Below are 26428 nucleotides of genomic sequence, written 5' to 3' on the forward strand. Positions count from 1 at the left end.
GGGGTATGGAATCTTTTCCAACTGGCAGACCATTTTAACAGTTCTCCCAATCCCACCCAGTGGGGTATTTTGGGGGGATGGATGGGGCCACCCTCTTATCAGTCACCTGATGTCACAATGACAATGAGGAATCAAAGCCCTCCTCCGCCTTTGTAGTGTGGCTTGGTCAATCAGAGTAAACACAGTGAACTCAGTCCATTTCTGAGTTCACTTCTCTTGCCTCCAGGTGGAGGACTTCTGACTGAACATCCACAAAGCAGAAAGATTAGCGGGCGGCCATCAAGGTTTTTTTGTTTTATAGAATCATTGAGCTGTAGTTTTTGTTTTTCTCTTTACTGCTTCAGTGTTTTGAATTGCGCCTCTTGAAATTCTAATGGGAAAAGTCAGAATAATGTTGTGCAGGCAAAAACTAGTGTGGAGCTTACAGGAAATGCAGACCTAAAGACTACTGAGACTCCTTGCTTATGCATTTTCCTGAGCCAGCAATTCCTGACTCACACCTTAGGCTCTTAATCACCATGACCCTACACACCAGCCAGACCTTGATACATGGTTGCGACCATTTAGGCTTATCACTTCAACCAATTAAACCTGGTAGCTTCACTGGAAGAAATGTATTCTGAACAGAGATGTATGTAGGACAGCTATAATTTGAATGATGTATATCCCTTTATTTTAAGGAATTGCATTCTGTCCTTTATTGAGTTTCCAGGGTGGCTGAGAAAAAGCTGCCCCTCAAAAAAAAAAGAGGGAGGGGGAATAGAGCAAGCAACATCATTTAAACCTTATGCTCTTCTGGTTTTTAGACTGCTTTCATTGATGTTACTGATGCTGGGTTTTTTAATGCAATGACTGTATATTGTAAGATACCCTGGATATTTTATAAAAAAGATAGGATATAAATTTTGATAAATAAATTCAAAAGTATGGCACAATTGAATTCCGGCTGCTGAATTTCACTTCTCTCTGTAATGAAAGCTCATTTAGCATGACTGAGAAACTGCTCAATGTTCATAAAGGGCTTGACGAAGCTGCCAGAATTCACTTTTCAAGAAGAAAACCGAAAGTAGTGAAGCGTCGTTTTGCTCTATTTTACTCTGAAAGTATTTCTCAACAGTCTGCTGGACACTTCTTAAAATGTGACACTTTCAAATGCATGCCAAATTAAAGTGCAGTGTCACTACAATATGTGACTGAGATAAGAGAATTGTAAGGAGGCCTGTTGAGGTTTTAAAAAGTGAAATTACCTGGAAAATTAATTATGTAAATAATCATGGCAGAAGGTCTTCCCTTACATTTTCAATGCCCGGAGGGCAGGCGGCTTGTGCTCTCAGCTTGATTCAGAATTGGCTTGGTATTTACAAATTTTCTTCCTGCGCATTCAGAAAAGGCTCATTTGTTTCCCAAGAGTTTCCACCAGCTGTATAAAGTTGATGCTTTTGCACGGAGTTTGTGCACTGTACCCACCTACTGTATTAGGAAATGTAGTTTGGCTTAATTTCTCCAATCCAGAGCATCATTCATAACAGAGGACTGTTTGGAAATTCCGCTGCCTTTCCCTACCATACAAATGTGCCCAGAAACGAAAGAGGAGATTTCTTTCGAGCTGGTTCGGAGATCATGAAACAACCTCATGAAACAATTGCAAAAGGCAATCAAGATAACTGACCCAAATAGAGAAGAAAGTAAACAACCAAAAGTGTCCTTGTTTGGCAGAATTGTTTACATGGTTCACAGAAATCAACCATTTTGCCAAAATAAGCCTTAGAACATTAAAGAGCTTCTGTTTACACTACAAATACTTGGGTTCCTGATCTGATGAATGCTGACCCCACATATGCAATAGCTATAAGAGTATTCCAAAATTACATAATTAGGACTCCAACAGGGACACCAAGTATAGGGGACAGAGGAAGCTTCATCCCCTCAATATTTGGGGGGGGGGTTCAGCCCCCCAATATTGAGGGGGCTGCCCCCCAATATTGAGGGGGCTGCCCCCGCCACCACTGGGCTTCATCCCCCTGGCCTGCTTCTGGGCAAGCGCTCAGCAGCCAGGCGGGACATGCAAGGATGAACATCATCATCTGCCCATCCCATCCTTCCCCTGCACAGCTGGGCAAGCACTCCCGAGCTCTTGGCAGCTGGGTGGGGATGGGACATTCAAGGGTGAACATCACCCTCCGTGCACCCCATCCCTTGCATGCCGCAGTCTCTCTCCACCCCTCGGGTCAGGCTTGACTTGGGATTAGAGCAGTTGCGGCCGGGCACCCCATGATGGAAAGGCACGTGGTACAGCTCAGTTGAGGGGAGCAGCTCTCTGCCACCAGCTCTTCACTATGAGGAAGCTGCCTCCTTGGCTCCCTCACACACTGGAAACAGGCTCTGATGCAAGTCTGTTTGGGGGGGGGCGCCTGGTTGCATCCCCTCCAGAAAATGTGCCCGGTGGGCTGAGTGGGTCTGGTCAGGCTGGAGGGGGTGTCATGTGTATGACATTATACACACATGATGTGCCCCCCCCAATATTGGGTGCAACTCTGTGCACCTGGACTCCAAAGAACAGGTTTTCCCAACCTGGTGTCATTCAAGTGTTTGGACTATAGCTCCAATCAGCCTCAGACAACATGCAGGATTATAGGAGCTATAGCCCCAAAGATTGGGAGGTTACTAGACTGAAGAAGACTGCCAAAGAACTCCTGAGCGGAAAAGCGGAAATTTCCTAGCAAATAAATTTCTGACAAGTGTTTGCAGTTTTTCTTCTGTGAGCTGAACTATTAGGGAATTACAATATTCCCCTAGGGAATATTGAACAAAATGGTCTCCCCAATGTTGCCATCTTTGAATTTTGGATTTTTTAAATGTTTTTAAATAATATTTTAATATCGTTGAAGAAATAAATGGGCTTGGCCTCTAATTCTTCCAGTTGTGCTCTCATATCCCACGGCCTCCTTCATCCACCAGTATAAGCTAACAATATCCATTCAACAAAAGTGAGACATCAGAACATCACCTCCCTCATCAAAAATATCACCACCAACAAATAGCATAGAAAATATATTGGGATGCCATTTTTTCCTCTCAGCCTTAGCTCTGTCTTTAACCTAAGTGAGCATTAAGAGCAGCATGAGAATGTATACCAGATAAGGGAGGTTTGTATTGCATTCTTATACTGAACATTTTTCTCTCTGAATACTCATTGTATATTACCCCCCAACCCAGGAATGAGAATGGAAGGTGTGCCACTTGTGCCCCACCCTAAATTCATGCTGAGAACTCAGTATGTTTAGGTTTCAATTTCTGCTCATATATTCTGGTTTCAGGGGCATGGAGGATCTTGATCACAGAGATATCAAAATCCTCCCAAACTTGTATTTAACACACACTGCAGTGATGTCACCAGAATCCAATCCAATTCTTGCTGTTTCATACTGCAGCAATGGGCGTGCTAGGGACAGACAGATCTATTTCCGATCCAGTTCAATTGTACATGTGTTCATTCATAATTCAGTGCATCCTCATTAATCTGAATGTTAAAAGAACAAAAATCATATGCAAATTCATATCTAAATATTAATATATGTGTTTTATCTCAGTGTAGAGGTGAAAAACTCAGTGTAGGTGAAAACCTCAGTGTAGAGGTGAAACGCATCACACCCAAAGAGAGTGTTTCAAAGCTAGGGGACCCATACACCTCACAGCAATAGCCCAGTATGAAACATTCAGTCTCCTGCCAACATCTGCATCTCTTGCTTCAATAAGTCCCATGAACTGTGGCAATAGCCAAGAAATGAGAACAACCTATCATGAGTGAAGCTGGAAAGTGATAGTCTCTCTTCAAGCCTCCAACACACTCAGTATAGAAGTTTTCAAATACTTATAATAAGGTATCAAATGCCCTAGCTTCAGCTGGAACCCCAATTGCACTCTGTTAGTGAACACCCAGTAAGATTCTTTCTGGATCAAACCAAGGGACTTTGTAGTTCAATATGCTGTTTCCAACAACTAGGTGATTGCACAGGCAGGCTATGAAGGGAATAGATTTACTCCACTGTTTGGTCCCAGCAACAGGCATTGAGAGGTGTAATGCTTCTGAACACAGACACTGCATTTAGCTATCAAGACTAATAGCTGTCAAAATACACATCACCCATGAATTTGTCTGATTACCTTTTTAATCCATCTAAACTAAATGCCGTCACCAGATCTTTCCAGCCATGAATTTTACCCCATTCATAATGTATAAAACTCTATTGAATAAAACTCTAATTGTGTTCCTCACATTCCACCCCCCCCCCCACATACAAAAACAACCACCACACCAAAATCTCCAAACACATCCTGGCCAGAGTTCAAGGGTTTAGGTAATGATGAACTTTTATAACAAGCCCCCCTCAGTCCCAACCATACCAGCAAGGGTTCCGTCTGCTAATACTTCATGCTGCCATACCTGCACACAAAATGATGGGTACAACTACTATGGATAGGGGGAGGAATTCAGTGAACTTGATTTCTAGAGTGGACTCACTCTAGAAGTGATCTGCACTTCCTGAACCAACGTTCCAACTGCTTGAGAACTTGGGGTCATCCAGTGAAACAGATTGGCAGTGGATTCAGGACAAGCAAAATAAAAATGCATCATGAATTGATGGAAATTGCTGCCAGACGATTTGTGTTGGCTACTGGCTTAGATGGCTTTTCAAATTCAAGAAGGAGATGATGATAAATGCACATTCACCATGGTGGGTATTTGGAACTTCCAGAGTCTAATGCAAGTATGTTGTTGAATACCACATGAGAAGTCTATAGCCTTCCAATCTACTTGTGGGCTGCTCAGAGACTTCTGGATAGCTGACTTGCAAAGAAGAACACTGGGTTAGGTGGAACTATGGTCTGATCCAGCAGGACTCTTCTGATAGTCTTACACTCTTAAAATATTGCTGTTGGATATATGCACTCGGTCTCAGCCCCGTTATTGTGGAGTCTATCCAGGAGACAGGAGACAAATCTTAGCAACTCACCACTGCAACAGGCAAGATGATTGTAGGGCTTTTAAAGGCTTTTAAAGGCTTTATTCTGGCCTCTCTTGTGAGACTTCCGGGCAAAACATTTGGGGTACAATCCAATGCAGTGCTAAGGAGAACAATCTCCCTTCTCCTTGCACTGCTCTTGGGGTTCTCCTGACTACCGCAGAGCAGATTTGTTGAACACAGGTGGGATTGAAGAGGGGTGGAGTATCTGCACTGGCTTTTGTTGAATTTGGCCCTAGAGGTCCAAAGAGATGATTTAAGCCCAAAGATTCTCAATGTGAGACCAAACAAGACTGCGCCTTTTTCTATATCCCTACAATCTGCCTCTCCTCCCAGGCTTAGATACAGCAGATTCAGGGCGGGGCTTCTTACCTCAACATTGCTGCAGAAAAGTATGTTTAGAAATTTCCTTAAAGACATGTTCTGTTTCTACTGAAGGTAGGGGAGATTTGCTGCTTTGCATTGGAGAAGGATAGCAGCTGAAGTTATTACTGAATGCTATACAATTGCTAAACAGAAGCAGGGAAGCAGACTGTCCTTTGATCATAATCCTTGACTAGAAGCTTAGAATATTTGAATGCAAGTTCCTTTTTTGCTAGCTTTTATGATAAACATGAAAGGAATTATTGCTTCCCTAAACTTTTTGTTCATAAAAAGTATATAGACTTGCCTCATTAATACAGAGCTGCTGAATCAGTTGTCAAAGAGTGCAGCTGTGAATTTTGCTAATTGCCTAATTAATCTAATGATATATTTTTCCTATCATGATCAGACTCATACATTTCTGTTCTGGAGACTCATTCTTCAATAGAGTTGTCTTTATTTTGTTTGCAAATTATGACTTATCAAATTATAGTAAGCCCAGACACACTAGTAGAGCTGGGTAGATAATATTTCCAGTCCACCAAACTAAATTAATTAATTTTCATTTTTTTTCTTGTGAAATATTACTCAGTGAATATCCACTTAATAATAATGAGTTGGATGAATCCAGTGACTCCAATCAACTGTACTATTAAAAATATTTTTTAAAAAATAGTTATATAAAAATATAGTTATAACGATAGGATACCCATTGGGTACTTAGCCCTAAAACTGATGCACTGTTCACAAAGCAATTGCATGTACAGCAAACATGTGAGGGGAGGGCTCAAATGGCAGCATGTCTGGTCCCTACGTACACACATTCACTACACATTCTGCATAGTCCGTATCCATATACAGTACAGACAATCTAGTGAACACATGTAGGTGAGATAAGAGGTTGCTGTTCTGATTCCACTTTTACACCATGAACATTTCCTTTTTGTGATTTTAAAAAAATGTTTACTTGAGTGTGCATAGATACATTGCCTTACAGGAGGGTTGGAGAACTTGTGGTCTACAGTTCTCATCATCTCTGACCATTGGCCATGCTGCTTGAGGCTGCTTGAAATTCTAACCCAACAACAATGAGAGGCTCTTCACCCCTGCCTTAGAGATTGCTTTGTGCACATGTATCTTCTTTTTTCCAGAACACACCCTCTTTTTCAGGGGTAACATTTCTGTATGGGTGGATTTTTTTTTAATTTGCCAAAATGTCTATGGCTATACTTTTTGGATGAGACATAGACATAACAGGTGGTTGAAGACTTGCTTTCCTCTTCTCTTCTCCTGCCACCCTCAGCAATGCATCACAGCTTCTATAGCAGGCATAGGCAAACTCGGCCCTCCAGATGTTTTGGGACTACAACTCCCATTACCCCTAGCTAACAGGACCAGTGGTCAGGGATGATGGGAGTTGTAGTCCCAAAACATTTTGAGGGCCGAGATTGCCTATGCCTGGTCTATAGCCTACATATAGTAGGAGTGTTTAAAAGAAGAGTCATCGTGCATCCTCTTTTTTTGCTCTTCAAAATATGACAACCCTAGCACACAGGGTTAGCCTTTGAAACCAAAGTATGCAGGCCAAATATTGTGATTGTGTCCCATTGGAATCATGACCCCAAATTTCTGGTTCCCAATCCAAAACCCATCATTATGTTCAATACATTTACTTTGGAACCATGCTTGCACAGAAACAGTATGCATTGCTGTTATATCTACAATCTCACATTTCATTGTTTGTGCCAAACCACCCACATTCTTCTTGTGTCTTTAAGCCCTTTTGAGGGCCAAAGTATTTTTTCACAGTATTTGAACACTTTCATACCAACTCACATTCTCATGAGCAAAGCGTACATGCATAACAAGAAGTATATTCATGAAATATTGTAATACTTTTACATTCATTGGAGACAGACAAATGATAATGAATACATATTGTGAAGGCTTCAAACCCATGATGCAGTGTGGAAAACGTATATATACAAAAAGATACAAAGCTTTTAACTGAAGTGAGCAATTTGTTATATTGAAATAATGGCAACATAAATGACACCAATGAAATATGCAGATTTTCTGTAAAGATAGGGCTGTGATACACCTGGATTTTCGTGGACATTACTGGGATTTCAAAGGCAGAATTGATGTCCAATTGTGCTTTGTCCTGGAACTTAGGCAAGTCAATCAAACCAGGGTGTCTTGGTTTTTACTTTTTTAAATATGGCGACCCTAGTAAAGATTCACATCTTGGGACCATTTGTATCTTTTACACATGGGACTGGCAAATGTTTTCATAGAAGGTTCAGTATCAATACTGCAGTCAGTCCAGGCAGCCAATAAGGTATTTTAGAATGGACTGTGGTGGAGAAGATGATTCTTTTGATGCCCTCATTTGGTCTGTTGATCTGCTGTGCTGGGAAATTTAATCCCTTCCATTTCACTTTGAGAGCGTAATGGCTTCCTGCGGTCAGGTTATTCTAGTCAGTGTGGCATCTCCAGTTAGTTTCTCTGAGAATTCTATATGGTTATTCTATATGGTTCTGAATTCTATATGGTTAAAGATATTGCTGCCATATGGAATGGAGCGAGGGACAAAACGCCACATCCTGTGCTTGCCAGAACGGGGCCAATCTTGCTCCCAATTTGGACTTTATTGGAACAAAAGCCTCCCACCACCTCAGAAATTTGGTGGCCCAACTCCACCAGGATGCACTGTGTGAAGTGAAATGCACCTGTGGTTGTGCAGATACACACACACACACACACACACGATGGCAAGATAGGTAGGATGGCAAGATGATTTAAAAAAAGACAATGCTATGAAAAGTAGCTAAAGTTCCATCTTCAAAGTACAGGAGCCCTGTTCTTTTTTTGCATCTGGCCATCCTAGTGCCAGATGTTCTTGCAGTCTACAGGGCCTCTTTCTACACTTGACTTTTCTATAATAATGGTGGGTGTTTCGCTACAATGATAATTTCCTCCTGCTCAACCAGCCTAGCTGGCCAGTTGAATATTTCTCTGATGTAAGGCATCCTGTAACGCCTTTCAACTTTCCTGTTACTTTAGGAGAGGATTTCACATCTGTTTCTTTTCAAACTTGCCTCTCTCCAGGTTAATTGCCTTTGCCAGTTGTCAGGAGGCATTTTCTCTTAGGAATCAAGGTGTTGCAGATAGCAATTTCGACAGCTTGACAATGCAAGTAAGTTTTACAGGCTTGGTTCTCTGTTCTGGGTGTGGAGGGAAAAATTGTTTTGGGGAGCTTTAGTCTGAATTTGGAAGCGTAGAGTTAAAACGATTGACTTGTGTGAAGGGAGAAAAGGGGGTTTGGCTGATAATCACTTTGTGGGATGCTTGAGTTATGTCGCTGTTAAACTCAATTGCTGTTCAAAGCCATCTGCTGGAATGGTACATTTGTAAACAAACAGAGATTAGGATAATTCATTAATCCTTTGTCTCCTGTCCACTCATTATTTCTGCTAAGAAAGTAGGCTACTTCCTTAGCAGCCAAGTGTGTATTAACCTCCAAGGACAAAGCCAACATTTTAATTGGCTTCCCTCTAAGAAGGGCTTACATGCCTGCAGAACAGGCACATTTCCAAATCTATTTCATTATTGCAATTGTAGTGCCCATGGCTTTAGAATTAAATAGACTGTGTTCACATTTGGTCAACACAGCTTTCGCAAGGAGTATTATAAATCAGTAGATCTTTTCGTTCTGGAATGTATCCTGTTCTAGAAGTAGAAGGTACCTTCAGAGGGAGTTTAGCAAACTGTAAGCAACATTTTATATTCTTCCTCCTCCCTTTCAAGTTATTGACAAAGATTCGGTATTCAAAACCAAGGCACTGGTATGAGTGATGGCCAACAACTTAGGTGGCAAATGAATGACTTGGCATTTGCCTAAGTGAAGGAGCGACTCTCCCTTATGCACTTCTGCCTGGATGTTAAGGGTTTCCAGAGAGGCCCTTTTCATTGTCCTGCCACTAGGGGTTGTGGAGGGGGCGGGGAGAGAATTTGTTTGCTCTTTGCAGTGGACTGATCCAGTCTGGCATTTACAAACTTTATGTGCAGATTGGAACACAGTTCCAAGACATACCGATATGTTTTTCTGTATTTGGGAATGCTTTTGATCTGTTTTCACACCAAAAATACAAATTTTGCATTTAAAACATGCATAAAATTGCATATTTTACTACTGAGTGCACTGAGAAGTGTCATTTTATACAGAAGTGTGCACAAAATGTATACAACAGAACAAAATGGGTAGAATGGGCTTTAAACTGGGTGGAATGGCATGCAAGGGAATGGAATGAGACAGAATGCTCCTATGATGAGTGCCAGCGAAAGCAAAATTGAATCGAATCACTTGCTCAGTCCAATGTTATCCATTATGGAGTTATATGAGATAGGGCCTTTTCTTTGGTGGCGCCCCAATTATGGAATTTTCTCCCTTTTGAAATTCAGCTGCTGCCTTCTTTATTTTCATTTAGATGCCGGTTTGATACATTTACCCCCAAATTTTCAAGGCTCAGCTGGAATTTTGAGAAGTTCCAAATTTCTCATAGTTTATGATGTCAGTTTTATCTGTTCTTATTTGTTACATGGAATGTGTTTTATTCTCCATGCTCTGATATCTTAAGATAAAGGTTCTGCAAACATTTTAAATAAATAAATAGTCATGATGGATTTATATTGCCTACCTCCAGGATCAGAGACCATGGTTCCATCTACCAGTTGCTAGGGATCAGCAGTGGGACAGGGCTAATTCAAAAGTGTCATATTCTGTTTGTGGGCTTTCCAGAGTCATCTCATGGGCCACAGGATGCTGGACTATGTATGTCTTTGATCTGATTCAGCAAGGTCATTCTTATGTTCTAAAGCAGAGGTCTTCAACCTTTATGAGTCCATGTCTCCCTTGACCAACTACATTCTTTCTGTGGCACCCCTGTGGGACTCAGGAGCCCAGTTACATCACCCCTTGACTGCAGAGCTGGCAACCTCTCACCCTTTTTCGAACACCCTCCCTTGTGGAGTGTTTCCTCAGCCTCCTCTCCTTCAGAGTCTTCTGGGCAGTAGCAGCTGTTGCCCCTGGTTTCTGTGCTGCCCCTCTGCCCCAAAGAGAGATGACTCCTCACAGTGCCCCACAGGGGCCTGGAAGGCACCCCCTGGCCAGCCCCGGAGGCACCATTCACCTGGAGAGCTTGTAGCCAGGGCTGCTGCAACAAACAGCGAGAAAGCCCTGGGGAGGCAGAGACACAAGAGGGCATCAGAGGAGGAAGGGAAGGAAAAAGGGATGGAAGCCAATGTTGCCCATGGCACCCCTGATATCGTAGGGTGCCACAGCACACTGGTTGACAACCACTGTTCTAAAGAGTGGGAAGACACAGACTACACAAAGGCTGATTAACTTCTCCTAAGGTTTGATTTCTTGGGCATAAAAAATCCTTTAAATTTACATATCCCATGCTTGAAGATGAGAAAAGAAGTGACACTAAGCATGCACACACTTCTTGAAGTAATGAACCAGATGGCTTTATTAAGAGAACAATCTGAGGTTGAAGGGATTAAGGGATAACAAGTTAGTCAGTGCCAAAATTGCTCGGTGCAGTATGGCACGCCTCTGTCATCCATTCACTTCCCACAGATTCACAATATGTTGTTATTATCTCAAGTTACAACAACCATGTCCTGCACTTTTCTATTGCTCTTGGACAGATCACTATCGGTTTATGGTAAGTTATTTTGCACGAGACACTAGACTTCTGGAAGGATTCCCTAAACATCTTTTAATTCATTGGCCTTCAGTTAAGTCAAAGATAAGTAAAATACCTTGGACCATAACTGGGATTATCCTCTATACAGGGAGGATCTCTTGTATGCAGGACACTGATGATGCCCAGTAGAGTTCTGTCTTTGGTTTTTCCTTCAGTAGAATTCCTTGATGATGAGATCTAACCTTGGCAGAAAGAACACATGTTTTTAGCTAAGATAAGAAAAGGATAGATGTAATATGGGCTCATGGCAATAATTGATAAAATCTTTCTGCTAATATGAATATAGACACAGCTCTACAATTAGAGGCATAAACATATAGGAATCTCATCAAGTTGATTAAAAGTTATCTAGTTCTTATGGCAGGGGTGGAAAACATCTGTCCTGTGGGCCAAATTTGACGCCCAATACTGTTTTCCGCAAACCATGTCCACCACATCAGCTGCACAACAGACTTCCCTAATGAGAACTTGATCACCCTGCTGATCCCTACAGATCAGCTAATAGATGGTAACTTCAAGCCTGCTGGATCAATTCTGTGCCGAGTTCCCTGCGGCTGTTCTTCAACCAAACAATGTCTACAAATATGCATATGTTAGGAGATAGTGGGCATACAAGAAATATATTACTGAAGACAGCATACATGGATGCATTATATGCTTGCAAAAATGTGTACATCTGTCAAAGCTGCTTATTAGGAGAAATTTGCGCTAAAACACTAATGAATTTTCATGAGGATTCAAAAAAATAAATCCCAAATTGCTGCAGAAATGTGGAGAATTGCATTAAAGATTGGAAATATGAGAAACTGAGAAAACCAAAATGGACAGATTCTTCTATCCCTATACCTGATGGCCATCTCTGTTGATGTCTGCATACCTTTGCAAACTTGCTACATGGCAAGTCCCATTGAAGTTAATGGGAACTTCTGGGTAAATTTGCTTAGGATTGCACTCCGTTCTCCACTGATGTCAGTGGGAGTTCAAGATGCCTAAGGTGGTGAGAGTTACCGTATTGGCCCAAATATAAGCCACACCTTTAAAATTGGAGGGGGGACCCTGAATATAAGCCGCTCCATTCCTCGCTGCTCCTGGCTCACACTGGGCAGTGGTGGGGGGAACCATACTGTGTTGCCGGTGGCCTTTCCCGTTCCTTGCTCTCTCCTTTCCTGGTCTTGGGGGAGAGGACGGGGGACTACATGGGGAGCGGGCGCCGCTTTGCCACGCTCCTGCCGCTGTTTGCCCCATGCTCCTGGCTGCTTACAATAAGGTCATGAATATAAGCTGTACTTTGACTTTTCATGGTCGGAATTTGGGGGAGAAGTGAGGCTTATATTCCAATGGGGTAGTTGCTTTTCTGGGAAGAGAGCAAGCAATTGCCTATTCAACAACTTGCACAAGTTGCTAATTACCTTGTGAACATTGTGAGTTGAAGATTTGCATGCAGGGGAGAGTATAAGGAGGAAAAACCTACCTTTTCAATACTGTTTTGATGTGATGAGGCTTTAACTGGATTAAATGGTTTTAACTTTATGACTTTGTTTTTGATTATTACTAGTTGCATTTATTGATAAAGAGTAAGAAGGGTTTTACAGAATCTCCGGGGAATGTGATAAATATGTGAAGTAAAAGCAATAACACTATGGGTAAATGGCATAAATGAAATAACCAGGATATGTTGGTTTTTTATTTGTTTTTGTTTTGGCAGTGTGTTCAGAAGAACTTTATTGAATTATGAGCAAGTAGGGAACCAAAACTAGATAAAAATAACCAGATAAAACTGAGACTTCCTCTGGTTTAACTAGAATATCACTTAGTAATGAAGGTCTTTCTGTTTCAGAAGGTATACCAAACCCTATTTTCTGTCGGTACAAATAGTCGTGTTAGGACTTACTTTCCAGACCCTTGATCATCTTGGTTGCTCTCTCTCTGCTGCCGTTCCAGTTCATCAGTATATTAAACCCTGCAATTTGTAACTGCCTTATGACGGAATTCCTAACACCTCCTCAACTTAAGAACTTTGCACACTTAATGAGCTGGAGCTTCAAAATCTAGCCCAGTCATTTCTTCATTCCACACATATAGACAGAGTAAGCCATATGGTTAATAAGCCATGATGTCAAAGCATATTTTGAAATTATTTTAATATTCTGGCTTGTTCTGAAGCTGGTAGCCATATTAGCCCAATTCAGACAAAAATGAAAACGATAGTTATTTAGATCGGAAGTGGAGTGGGGCACAGCTACAGTGACTGCCTTCTGGCAGCAGTGACACTGCCACCTACCAGGGGTAGCTGGGCAAGATGGCAATGAGGCTGGTTCCGTGTGGTACACCGGCAGAGTAGTAGAAAGTGGCAGCGATGCCGCTGTTGGGAGATTATTGCTGCAGCTGTGCCCCTTAGGGATAGCCTCACCTGTATTAGAGGCTTTGATCATGCTTTGCACAGTGGGAGGAGCAAAATGGCTGCCTGCATAGGGAAAAGAGCTTGTTCTAATCTCATTCAGACATGGCCATTGTTTGCTTTCGAAAAGCCAGGGAATTGGTGTCTGCCCCCTGCCCGCAACTGCAGCTATAGCTTCTGACAAAATGTGAGGCTCCCACAAATTATACTATGTCACTAGGAGAATAAAACCACAGAGTTGATCCGGATTTGTTGGACAATTGAGGATGTGTGTAATACAAGTAGGAATAACTGTGGTCCTGCTGCACACAGCTTGCCATCAGTATGTATGCTAACCACCACAATGGAATCAAAAGCTAGCACAGTGGGAGACCTCAAGTATAATGCTGAACCTTTTTGAAAGTATAGCCTTGACAAAGCTGTAGATGTACTTGCACTATTTGTGGCTAAAATAAAGTAAACTCCAGGGCCGCTCATTTAGCTGATTCTGTAGCTGAATTGCTGTGTCGTATCTTTTTAAAGGCACTCAAAAGAAAGGAAAAAATGTAATATATGCAGAGAATATACAGATAAAATCTCACTTCCCGTGTCTATGTGCATTTATGTGGAAGTACATTTCACAGAGTTTTTAATGGGACCGACTGATCAGAAGGTGCTTATTCGATTGCAAAGATGCTTAGGAGTTCACATTTGCCTTTTCTAAATAGAGTCAAAATAATATTTTTTGAATGTAGTGCAAGCCCAAAGTGTGCACCACATATTCACTAAAGCACTAGATTTGTTTATTTATTATTACATTTATATTCTGCCTTTCCGGCAAGGAGCTCAATATATTGCATATAGTTCTTCCACCCCTTGGTTTTACCCACACAACAACCCAGTGAAGAAGATGGGGCTGAGAGATGGTAACTGGCCGAAGTTTCAATGAGCTTCATGGTTCAGCAAGAATTTGAACTCTGGTCTCCAAGGTCCTACCCTGACACAATGGCATAGCGTGGAGGGTGCAGGGGGGGCTGGCCACACCGGGCGCAACATCTGGGGGTTAGGGTTAGGGGGCGCAAATCCACAGGTTAGGGGGCGCAAATTACTTGCCTTGCCCCAGGTGCTGACAACCCACGCTACGCCACTGCCCTAACCAGTACGACAGAGTTGATTTCTAGCTATGTGAGCAGCCTAGAATATAAATAAGCTGAATTTCCAAGTGTGGAGAAAGCTTTGCATATTTTGTGGCACTAAGGGGGCGGGGAGTGGTGATTTTCAACAATGGTAGAAGTTTGAGTAGAGCAAGCAGGGAGGACACTGAGGTGGAAAACTCAAGGTACAGCGAGAATTGAGTTAGGAAAGGCTCTTTTGCGTTAGCCTTTTTGTGTTAGCTAGTGTGCTACATCCACATACCAACATGTGAATTTCTATCTATAAAATAAAAGAGATATAAGACACACTGTTACAATTGTAACATGGGATATAACTTTTAAAAATAAAACAAGGAAATGGAAATAAATAAATAAATAAATAAATAAATAAATAAAATAAGGCTATTTCTGCTGTAGGGGAAAATGTATAGTTTTAAAAAAATCTATCCTGAGTCATCTTTACTACCCTCAGAGCTTCCTGATGGGGAACACTCATGTACAAAGATTTGACATGCAAGGACACTATAGTTTTTCCAGTTCATATATTATCAAGGATATCAAATTTATTTATGCAATCAGTTGAATCTCTTAGATAAGAGAGAATTTCAGGTACAAACGATCTTAAATAATGAACTTAATAGATTAGCTGGAGGCTCTGTTTTGCTGGAGGCTCTTTATTACTAAAGAGAACACGCGGACATTCTTCATCACTTTAAGAATCTTCAGTTAATCTGTCAAAATGCTTTATACAAAAAAGAATGGTGATAGAATTGTGCATAGAATCATCACATCATTAAGTACAAAGAGGTATGGGGTGTTAATTTTTTTAAATATACTTTTAATTGCGCGCGCACACACACACACACACACAATTCCCCCTTAAATATTCTCTGGAACTGCTACCCAAAGGTTCATAGAGATACAAAGTATATGATTAGGTGTTGTGCCATAAGGCATGTTGCGCTTCGAGACCCACAACCACCCCCAAAAATGAAGACACAGTGGCATGGGATTTTAGTTTAAGTTATAGGCCACAACTTCATTGAATACAAAATGTGAGTGGTATTGGCTTAGGCATTGGAATCATCCAAACTATATCAGACTCCCACCCGCATTGTGGGGAATCCGATAAAAGGGTGAAACACCGCCAGAGGGAGCCCCGCTGATGTGAACCAACTCAAGCTCACCCCCGGCACCCTGGTATGGCCCTAGCCCCTACCACAGGGTTTCAGACAAGACCCAGGCCAACCCCTGATTCCTTTAATACCATTGAGCAGGTGAGGGCCGTACCTCCCCTCCCCACACATTGCTGATCTAATGCCTAACTGCCAAACCTTACAAAGTTGTGATGATTGCTACGCGGTAGGCAAAAACCAAATGGCTCTGCCAATCTGCCAGATGGAAAAATTCCCACCAGGTCCCCATTGCAAAACAGGTGACCAACAACGTCCATAGGAAGGTCAATGCACCAGATAAATGGGTGTGGTGTGGCGGGTTATCTGCTGCGTTAAGGCAAAGAGGTCCAGCAAACATCACACAGGATGTCCAAGTGACCATGAAACGACCAACCAGAGTGGAGCAGGGCTACACACCAGTAGGTGGGAGATGCTTGGGGGCCCGAGCACAACGCATACCCTCCTTGAAGAGGATCCGATTTCACCCCCCCACACACACACAAACACACTGTTCAGTGAATGCTTGAAAGGAGACCAGAAACACAGTTGCTGGCCATTTCTCTTTTGTTTACATGTTTGACATTAGCGTGAAGGAAGCTGAATGATATGCCTTGATACAGTGACAAATTTCTTGTTAAGAATGTATTTTATTTCTATTTGTGGCCCAAGACTAAAGCTTAATGGCTTCTATGAAATTGCAAACAGCAACACCCTGAAATACAGCTCATTTTAGTGCATGAGGTATTTTAAACACTGAAATGTTAAGAAAGCATGTGCACTTGTCTGGCAAATTGTTTTTCTTCCCTAGCCAGCCACAAAGCCCTGGAAATTACATACACACCATACTGATAAAAGATGCATATATCAACATGTCCCTAGCTAAGTTTTGTCAGGCTGCAAACTTGCAATCAAGTTGCCCCGAAATGTGTGCTGCTGAAATCCAATAATTAAGAGCAGGAGAGGAGTCGTTTTATATTTGTTTCATTGCTTGTACATTGCATTGAATTGTCCAGCATCAGAGCCAAGATTCTGTGTTTACTGAACCATTAATCTTAGCCAGGAAGATGGTTATTACACATTGCATTTCCTCAAGTCTACTTGTGGTAAATGAATGTCAGCAATTAACACTGCAGTAGAAGAATTCTCTGTGCACGTTCATCTCACTCAAAGGGCTTGGCAAGATCTAAATCTTGCTCATTTGTGTCAAATTTGCTCTTTCTGTTCCCTTAATGCATCTTGAAATTGCCCAGTTTCAGTTTTTTGTTTCTTTTTGGCCAGAGTAAAACATTAGGGCCTGATTTTTCTTTCTCATGCATGTGAGAGAGGGTAGGGGAGGGAGAGAGAGGAGAGGAAGATCCTGTACCATACTGGAATGAACCAAAGGCAACATGTTAAACTGCTCTTTAGCTTTGGCTGACAGGCTGTGATAATTAAAATGCTGTTGAATTTCAATTTGAATCGCTCTTAAATTACTGATTCAGCATATGGCTTTTGGGTGTGATTAATTTTATTTGATTTATTATCGAAACTACCTACATAGCATGTAAAAAGAAGATATACTACAGTAGCTCCTTGTTGCAATTAATACAAGTTTAGTCCTTGCAAGCTCTGCTCTGTTAGTATCAACTTGCTCTGCCTGAAATTATCCAACTGGGGTCTGATGAGAGGCATAGCCTTCATAATATCTGTGAGTTCCCTTGGCACAAGATCCACCACCAACTCATTTACCTAGAAGTAGGGGTGGGAGAGAAATTTGATTCAGTTTACATCTAAAGGCAAATTAGCATTTGTCTAAAACAATAAGTGAACTGAAATGCAGGTATTTTCAAAATTTGCACTTAAATGTTGCAGTGTATTTTTCCAGCCAAGCAATGTTTACTGATGTATAGTGTACATACAAATATGTATATTGGTGAAAACAGACGCTCCAAGTGTCTCTATTTTCCAGGGACGTCCCTGATTTAGAGAAGCCATCCCGATTTCTGATTTGATCCTGGAATGTCCTGCTTTTCCTTAGGACATCCCTATTTTCATTGGAGAAATGTTGGAGGGTATGGAGTTTCCCTACCCCTGAGTCATCTGTAGGCAATCCCGTATAGGGAAGGTTTTTTTAAAAAAAGTTTTAAAATTATATTTTTATATACGGTATATGTTGGAAGCTGCCCAAGGTGGCTTGGGAAACCCAGTAAGATGTCTGGGGTATAAATAGTAAAATTATGGAATAGGACGTCCCTATTTTCATTGGAGAAATGTTGGAGGGTATGGTGAAAATAAGAATAAAAATGTATTCTAGCAAGGGGAATTGTATATTAGGCAAAATGGCATGTCTATAGTAGGAGAAATTTTTTTTGGGGGGGAGCTGATGAATTTTCATGAGGATTAGGGTATTTTCTAAACAAAACACCTACACAAACCAATGTGGATATAATAAAATGGAAGCTATATGTGGAACAGAGAAATGTGGAACAAGGTGAGGGGAATGACGACCAGTGAGAATAATGGGATGACTAAGGGAATAAAGCTCCAGGCCTTTTCCTTGGGGCAGTGCAAAGACATTCTGGTAAAAATATTCTGCATGTGGTTCAGCCCTATACCCCACAAACACAGGGTGAAATGCAATGTAGTTCTAAGGCAATCCTTCTGTCAGTACAAGGATTTTTACCTGTGTTACAGAATAGTCTCCCTTTGCATACCCTCCAATTCGTTTTAAGGGCTCTCCCAACTCTTATGGAGCAGATCTGTGCAAGAGTTGCAGCAGGGAAAGACTTGTTCAAGCAGAGATCCTCACATTTATGAAGCTCATTAAAATACCACCCATAGCATATTCTGTGTAAATCAGCGATTAATATGTGTATTTCCTAAGTTTCACAATCATTCTTTCAAAAATTTGTGGGAGTATCTCTGGTGTCAGGTGATTCTGATCTGAGGCTTGCCTCAATGTAAAAATTATACATGTGGTAGAGGTACAGTCGTACCTCTACCTATGTATCCCTCTGGATACGTAAACTTCAGCTTGTGAATATGGCAAACACGTGCGCATGTGCAGAAGCGCTCTATTCCGCTGCATGTGTGCACAGAAGCGACACCTCCGGATATGGACTTTTCAGGTTGTGGACGGACCCCCAGAATGAATTAAGTTCGTATCCAGAGGGTCAACTGTACATGTGTTTGAAGCACAGGCACTTTCACTCCCCCACAAAAGATACTGTCAAGGCTTAAACTGACCCCCCAGTGATCATCACAGTGGTGACCTAAATGTTGCTGTTATGACGACTCTACAATTCTATGATCCTGTGACCCAACAAAGCCTAGATCTGAATGTGTATATATTTTGTCTTAAAAATTATAATCACTGTGCTGAATCTAAATCTTTTTTTCCTTAGGTGAAGGCTGATATGCTAATCTAGAAGCTAACCTTCCTAACCAAATGTGTAGAATGTGTATAAATTGATTTTATGCAGCCTGACTCTTACATAGAATGTTGACTTAGAAGAAAGCCCAGTTGAGCTCCGTGGGACTTATTCAGTCTGCAGCTGCAGTCCTCTGCACAATTACTCAAAAGTAAATGTCACTTAACACAGAGAACTAACTGCAGAGTGAAGATGAATCTAATTGAAATGCATAGATATTCAATTGCTGCATCTAATTTTGGTCAGAGTTAGAAGCATTAACAGTATACAGTATCAGGGTTCATATGTAGGAGTAGCTAATCTTTAGAAAATTGCCAACAAACTGTTAGAGTGGACCTTAGTTTTCAAGCGTCTCGGAAGCCGAACAATTTGGAACCCTAACTCTGAAAACCCGGGAGAAATTGGTTCCATTTTCAAATTCAATGGAATTTGCTGACCGCCCACTGATCCTCAGTTTTCGAACGTTTCGGAAGTCGAACGGTCTTCTGGAACAGATTATGTTCAAAAACTGAGGTTCCACTGTATTTGCAGTTGAACAGTAGTAGTTTGTTTTCTCAGCTTGGGCCTTCTCCTCCATGCCTTGCAGCTAAGATTCTGAAGTGTTGTGGTAGTGGGAAGATTGTTAGGAAGGGATAAAGAAGCGACCTGGGAAGAATATCATATAGCAAAGCTGCAGGCTTATATCCTCCAATGTCTTGCCATAGTCAAGATTTGTCCTGAGGTTCTGAAAGCAGATCTATATAGTAGGGATCTCTCTCTCTCTCTCTCTCTCTCTCTCTCTCTCTCTCTCTCTCTCTATCATCTATCATCTATCTACCCACCAAAAGATTAAACTTGTATCTGTATCTGTATCTCTAGGAAGTAATGCAATCCGTTTCAGATCTTCTCTGTGTCTTTACAATTTGGCTCTGTTGCCTTCTATGGAATGTAATGGGGAATGTAAAAACAGCATTGTTTCACCTATTCACAGAAGTGGGTGAAATTTGCAGGCCAAGGAACTTCTCCAGAGTGAGTTAAATCTGGCAAATTACTGGTGGATCCATCCAGGTGTTTTCACTCAGGGAGCATTTAGATTTTATTTTTAAAAAGAACAAATATCTCTTTTATTTTCTTCCATAATTGAATGCAGTATACAAGCTGTTTGTTCTTTCTGAGCAGATGAAATCTGCAAACTTTCAGAGCAATAGGTGCAATGTTTCCAGATTTTACCATTTTGGAGTGGGTAGAAATCACTTAATCCTCTCTGGAGTTTTGTGGGTAATCAGTCTGAAAACCAGTGATCTGAGGAAGGAGCCCATGAGTAAGTGGGCAATGAAAGACTGGCAAAGAGGAACACAGCTGAGATATTTCTTAAAAGAAAAGTAGGCTTAGCTGTGTGGGGGAGGGCACTATAAAAACATATTAATAATACTGAATGGCAAGAATTCAGAAGAATGAAGTCACATAATCATAAAACTAAAGAGAGAAGGATAAAAGTAAACTAAAACTGGGAGGGGGGAAATCCTAAATAAAAAGCAACAAACAAGTATGCGCCCACACAGCCGCAGCAGGATGGGGAGAACTCCGAGATAAGTTTGCACAAATAGAAGGAAAAATAAGAGGAAGCAAAGAAAATGAAAAACAAATAATTAAAGTAGGTGTTTTTGTTGGAAAGGGATTAGAATAAAAGGAACACATACTGGTATATCACATGAAACATCCCTTCCTCAAATGGCTATGATTGGAGTTCCTTGGGAAAGTGATTAAAACCTAGGCCCGTCCATCAAAATGAAAGATTCCCCATCACCACCTCTGCATCCCTTCCTCCACCAGTTCAGGGCAGTCACCTAATCAGCTTGGCTTCGTTTTTTTAAAGCAGCAATTGCTTTATTTTAAATGGCAAAATGCAATGGGTCTTGAGCACATGAATTCACAGAACAGCTCGGGAGTTTAAGTAATCCCTGCTCTGATTTGGGACATGTTGTTAATGGTGCAAACCAATTTAGGTATGTGGAAACCTCACCTGACTCACCCCATCCATTTTATAATTTGTGCTGCACACAGGGACTGATGCACATCTGTACTGCGTAGGTCCAATTTCCATGCAAACTATCAGCACAATCCCCTCAAGAACTATGGCAACAGAATATACTTAATTGTAAATGATCACTATGGGGTAAGGAGGGAAATTGATATGGTTAGGCATTGGCTTATTGATGAGTGGGGGAGGAGAGGTCCCATTGTCCCTGGTATTGGCCATGCTTTCTGGGGCTATTCAGAGTTGTAGTTTAGCAACAGTTGAATAGCAAGAAGTTCCCCACACCTGGCTATATCCTCACCATGTATTGTTGAAGGGCTTTAAGTTATGAATTCTGCCAAAGAATTATGGAAACTGTAGTTTATTTGTCACCAAGGTACAATTACGCTAACCCATAACAAACGATAGTTCCCAAGATTCTTTGGGAGAAGTCACGATGATTAAAGTATTATAAGAGTACTTTAAATGTATGGTGTCAATGTGGACTTGATGGTTTGGCTAATTGCTTGTTTTGTTTTCATCACAAAGTTTGACATTAGCAATGGGGAAAGTATGGATGGTTCCTAGAAGGGCTCTTCCAGCTAAGCATAGCTGAACACCCACAAGGCTCAATAGCCAATAAGTGGGAATGCTGACTCTGCTAGTTAAAGTATAGCAGGGATGTCCAACTTCCAAGAGACTGCAATCTACTTCCACTATAAAAACACTGGCAGTGATCCACCCATTGGATTGATCAAAGTTGTTTGCTTATATGGGAGACGCTTCAGCAAAGCTGTTTTTTTTTGGGGGGGGGATCCATTAGGATCATGGTCTTGATAGCTCGCATGTTATACTACACTCCTTTATTAAAGTTGTGGCCTGTTTATTCCCAGTTGTTAGTCTCTGCTTCTCTACTTCCTTTCCCCTGTAATTTACCATATTCTTAGTAGACAATGCTCCAGACCTTGCCCTCTAGTTGGTATTGCGGTATCAGTAATTGCTGCTTCACGTTAACATTTATTTAAAGCTGCTGATTTAACATTTAAAAATTCTGAGGTTAATGGATTTGTATTCATGGATCCATTAACCTCAATAAAAACAAATGGGACCTCTAGTGAACTAAAATAAGCACAGATCAAGGATACACTTCCACTAATACTTACTGATAGCATTTAGATTGTGCTGCTAAAATGTCAGGTCATAAAAAAGAGGTGGCAATGTGGTAATATTCAAGGTGAATCTCTTTTTTTTTGTCACACTTGTGACCCACACTACAATAGTTTAAGATCAAGTGAGTTCAGAGTTCTGATTATAGCAGGCGCTCTAACAGCTTTGGCCTGTAAATATTATGTTACTAAAACTACATACTTCAGAATATTATTACATAATAGAAACATACTTCAAGGTTGTGGTAGAATAAAAGCTCAAGTAACCAAACCATCTAATTTTTTATCCTTATTGTAAAATTGCTTTCCTTTAGTTTTAATATTTATTCTTCTAATACCTTAAAGCCTGTAACAAAGAACCTTAGCCTTGCTTTGCAATATGAGGAATCAGAAAATAATTCGTTACTTACTTTTCTCATCATTATTCTATGTTTTCTGCATACCTTTCAAAAGAAAACAATTTCCCCAATAGATATATTTTTCTCTGCCTCCCTTGCAAAATAGGATAATTGAAAAGTGCCACTCATATAATTGACATCTGAATAGACCACTACCTTCCACATTTTAATATCTTTGTCTGAACGCAAAGAAATTCAAATCTATGGCATCTAAAATAGGAAAAGGAAACCATGTTAAGGCCTCCACACAATTAAGTAGCAGGACACTTGGTGAGTGTGAGATCATCCAAGTAAAAGCTTGTTACTCAATTCCAGATTTCCAATTAAATATATTTACTAAAGATTCAAGAGCAAAGCAAGTGACACTAGTAATTGTATTGAAATAAAACAAACATTTCCCCCCTAACTAATCCTTACATTGCATATAGAATTTGAAATTGGTTGAGTAACTTACATGTAAACATTTAGCATTCCTTTGCACACAATGAGTTCCATTGTGTTAGGGAAGAGGCAGAGACTGCCTAGGGCAAATGAAAGAAAATGATGCTCTCTAAACCTATTGGGAAAATGTTAAGAGGCGGAGGGAGATATCCATCAGAAGAGGGTGTGGGCGTTCCAGGATCAGAGAAGGGGAGTTGTAAATTGAAAAGGATCCTCCTCTTGGCTTCCTGTCAGACAAGAGGCAAACATCATATTTACTAATGAAGTTGGTGCTAGAAATGTGCTATATTCCTTTCCTGACGTTAGACTACTTTATCATGACAGCTTTGTCTTGTGAACATAAAAAGCCCATGTATGTATGCATCACTTTGCTTGTTTCTATCTGATAAAGAAAACCGACCATGATGCTACAACAGTTGTCCTGAAGTAGAATTACGAAATAAGTACCTGGCATACTTAGCATGCCCAAAGAATTTGGTAAAGGTAACCAATCGCACAACACTCCCTTTGTCTGAGCTATTGGCCAATCACATGATGCTCTCTTTGTTTAAGGTGATAGTACGAATGCTCACAATGTTTGTAATCTGGACCAATCATAGGGGGAATGCATGGTATAATTTTAAAGTGCCTTGAAATGGGGTGATTAGATAGGAAATTTAAACTTAACAGAATGTGTGGAATTTGTGCCAAATGTATAAAACTGTTTGGAATGCTTTGTCCAGCGACCAGCTGATTTGGGAAAAGCATCCCTGCTGGTCCTTTTCTGCACAGAAAATAAATAAATACTTTGGACTACTTTTTCACTCGTGATCTCATGTGGGTTATTGGCATATCCATGAGACAGAACAAGTGTTTACTTGCAACAGTCCCACTCATCCCACGCAGCTTTAAAAGATGAGGTATGACACTCCTTTTTGTTTTTACCATACTGAACTGCTGCCCACATCCCCTTCTCATCATCTTCGTAAGGTGCTTGGTTGGCACTCTTGAGATCAGGTGGCTAGCCTAGATAAGTGTTTGGTCTGATCCTTCAGGGCTCTTACGTTCTTTTGTTCTTTAATAAAGCTGGAAGTAGGGTTGCCAGATTTTTATTGGCTGTTTCTTTTGGCATTTATAACCGCTAGCAAATGAAGCTTTCACCCAGCATTTTCCACCCACCACCGCCCTTTTTTAAAGGCAACAATTTCAAGTGGCAGTAGTAACAAGGGGCTGGCATTCTGCTTTTTCAAATGCTGCTTGAACTGTCGTCAAAAATTCTCAAATAAATGCAAAACTATCATATTCCCCCCACAGTTCAAAAGATGGAGGCTGTAATAGATGGGGGTTAAAAGAGCACAAGAGGATTTTTCATCTTTAGAGCTCTTTAATGCTCTTTTAAAGAGAGATTGCCCGTGTTTAGATGTTGTGGGGCTAGCTAACTCATATATAAAAAAGTAAGCAAAGAGATAACAGAGTTCAATTTAAAGATTTTTTTTTTTAATACACTGGGTTGAAAACATGATAACTAGAAAATAGCTGGGTAGGCCAAAAGTGGCCTTGGAAAATAGTGACACCTCCTCACTTGTGGGGGGTTTCCAGGGCATGATGGATAAGCATTTGTCAGGGATCATTTAGTAAACTTTGCTTCAGTGAAGGGATTTGGATTAGATGACCCTTGAGGTCCCTTCCGGCTCTCAAACAGAGGGATTATAGACATGGTTGTTTTGTCAAACATTCCCATTCAAACTTCTTTGCTAATCTCATGTGCTGCAATATGCCATAGGGAAAATATGGGGGAGGGGTTGTTAACAGCCCTGTCCTAAGGATGGTGAACTGAGCACCTGCCCCACTTCTATATAGCATTTTGCTTTCCCCCCACCATATACTTTCTTCATTTACACTATGTATTCTCAGTAAAAGTCAACCTAATGTTTTTAAGGGTCTCGATTACCAGTGACAAGTATGCTGCATTTCAAACTTGCCGTCATAACAAATGAAATTACTTTGATAAATGTTCTGCTGACTTTGGATATTTCCTAAGAATATTTTGGATTTGGTGGGAATATTCTTATTATTAGTAGTAGTATCATAGAACCATAGTATCATAGATTTGTAGAGTTGAAAGGGACCCTGAGGATCATCTAATCCAACCCCCTGCAATGCAGGAGTATGCAGCTCTCCCATATGAGGATCAAACCTACAACTAGTAGTACTAGAAGGAGTAGCAGAGTTTGTCTGAGACTTGCTATTCCATGGCTCCTCCTATGCTGCTCTGGAATGGTCCCCAACCCTGGAACAGGTATTCAGGGGCAGGAGGAGGCAGGAGAGGGAAGAAATAATTTGAAAATGTTGCCTCTCCCATTTTTACAGTGAGCAAATCCTGTCTCCTGAATTCCACTTGACAGAAGTTGGGATTCAGTCCAATAATAATAAGTTAATAAATAAATCTGGGTGCATATTTAAAGACAAAGAACCACCTTTTTGGTATTTCTCCATTTAGCAAAATAGACAATGTCAGCTTTCTACTTCTGTGATTTTTGTTTCAACTCTACTAAACATCAACTTGATTGGATTCTCATGTTGGTGACTGGAATGCATCACTGTGTGAATTGAAATGCATTACGCTGTGAATTGGAATGAATTAGGTACACTCTATTGTGCTGTTTCCTGTCATATTTCTGCCTCCCTGAATATGATTTCTGGAGGAATTTTCTACTGAAGCTAGGACAACACTTTCTAAACAAAATTTCGTGGAGCCTTTCATCTGTTAAATTTCATTACAATTCATATTAGCTCCTTTAACACTGAAAATATGTTGACGGTCTCAGTACATTGCCTTTAAAAGTTTGTGCAACATCTTGGCAAACCTGGTATTTCGAAGAACAACATAAAAGAAAAAACTGAAAGCCTTGATAGTAGACTGCAACACACCTAATTTTCACTAATAAGGGTTGAGTTTCACGAAAATGGCATTGAAAAGCACAAAAATGGTGACAGTAGCTGTTGCTTTCTTTCAGTGTGACAACAGTTCATATGAAAATGCATAGGCATCAATCACTAAGTGTTTTAGTTTTGTAGAATGAGCACCTTATATCAGATAATACTTGTGGTTGAGAAACTAAATGATACTGAGGCATCCAATTCAATTTCATCCCTCTTACACTCAAAGTA

Source organism: Podarcis gaigeae (assembly GCF_964106915.1).
Source record: "Podarcis gaigeae genome assembly, chromosome: 2".
NCBI lineage: Eukaryota > Metazoa > Chordata > Lepidosauria > Squamata > Lacertidae > Podarcis > Podarcis gaigeae.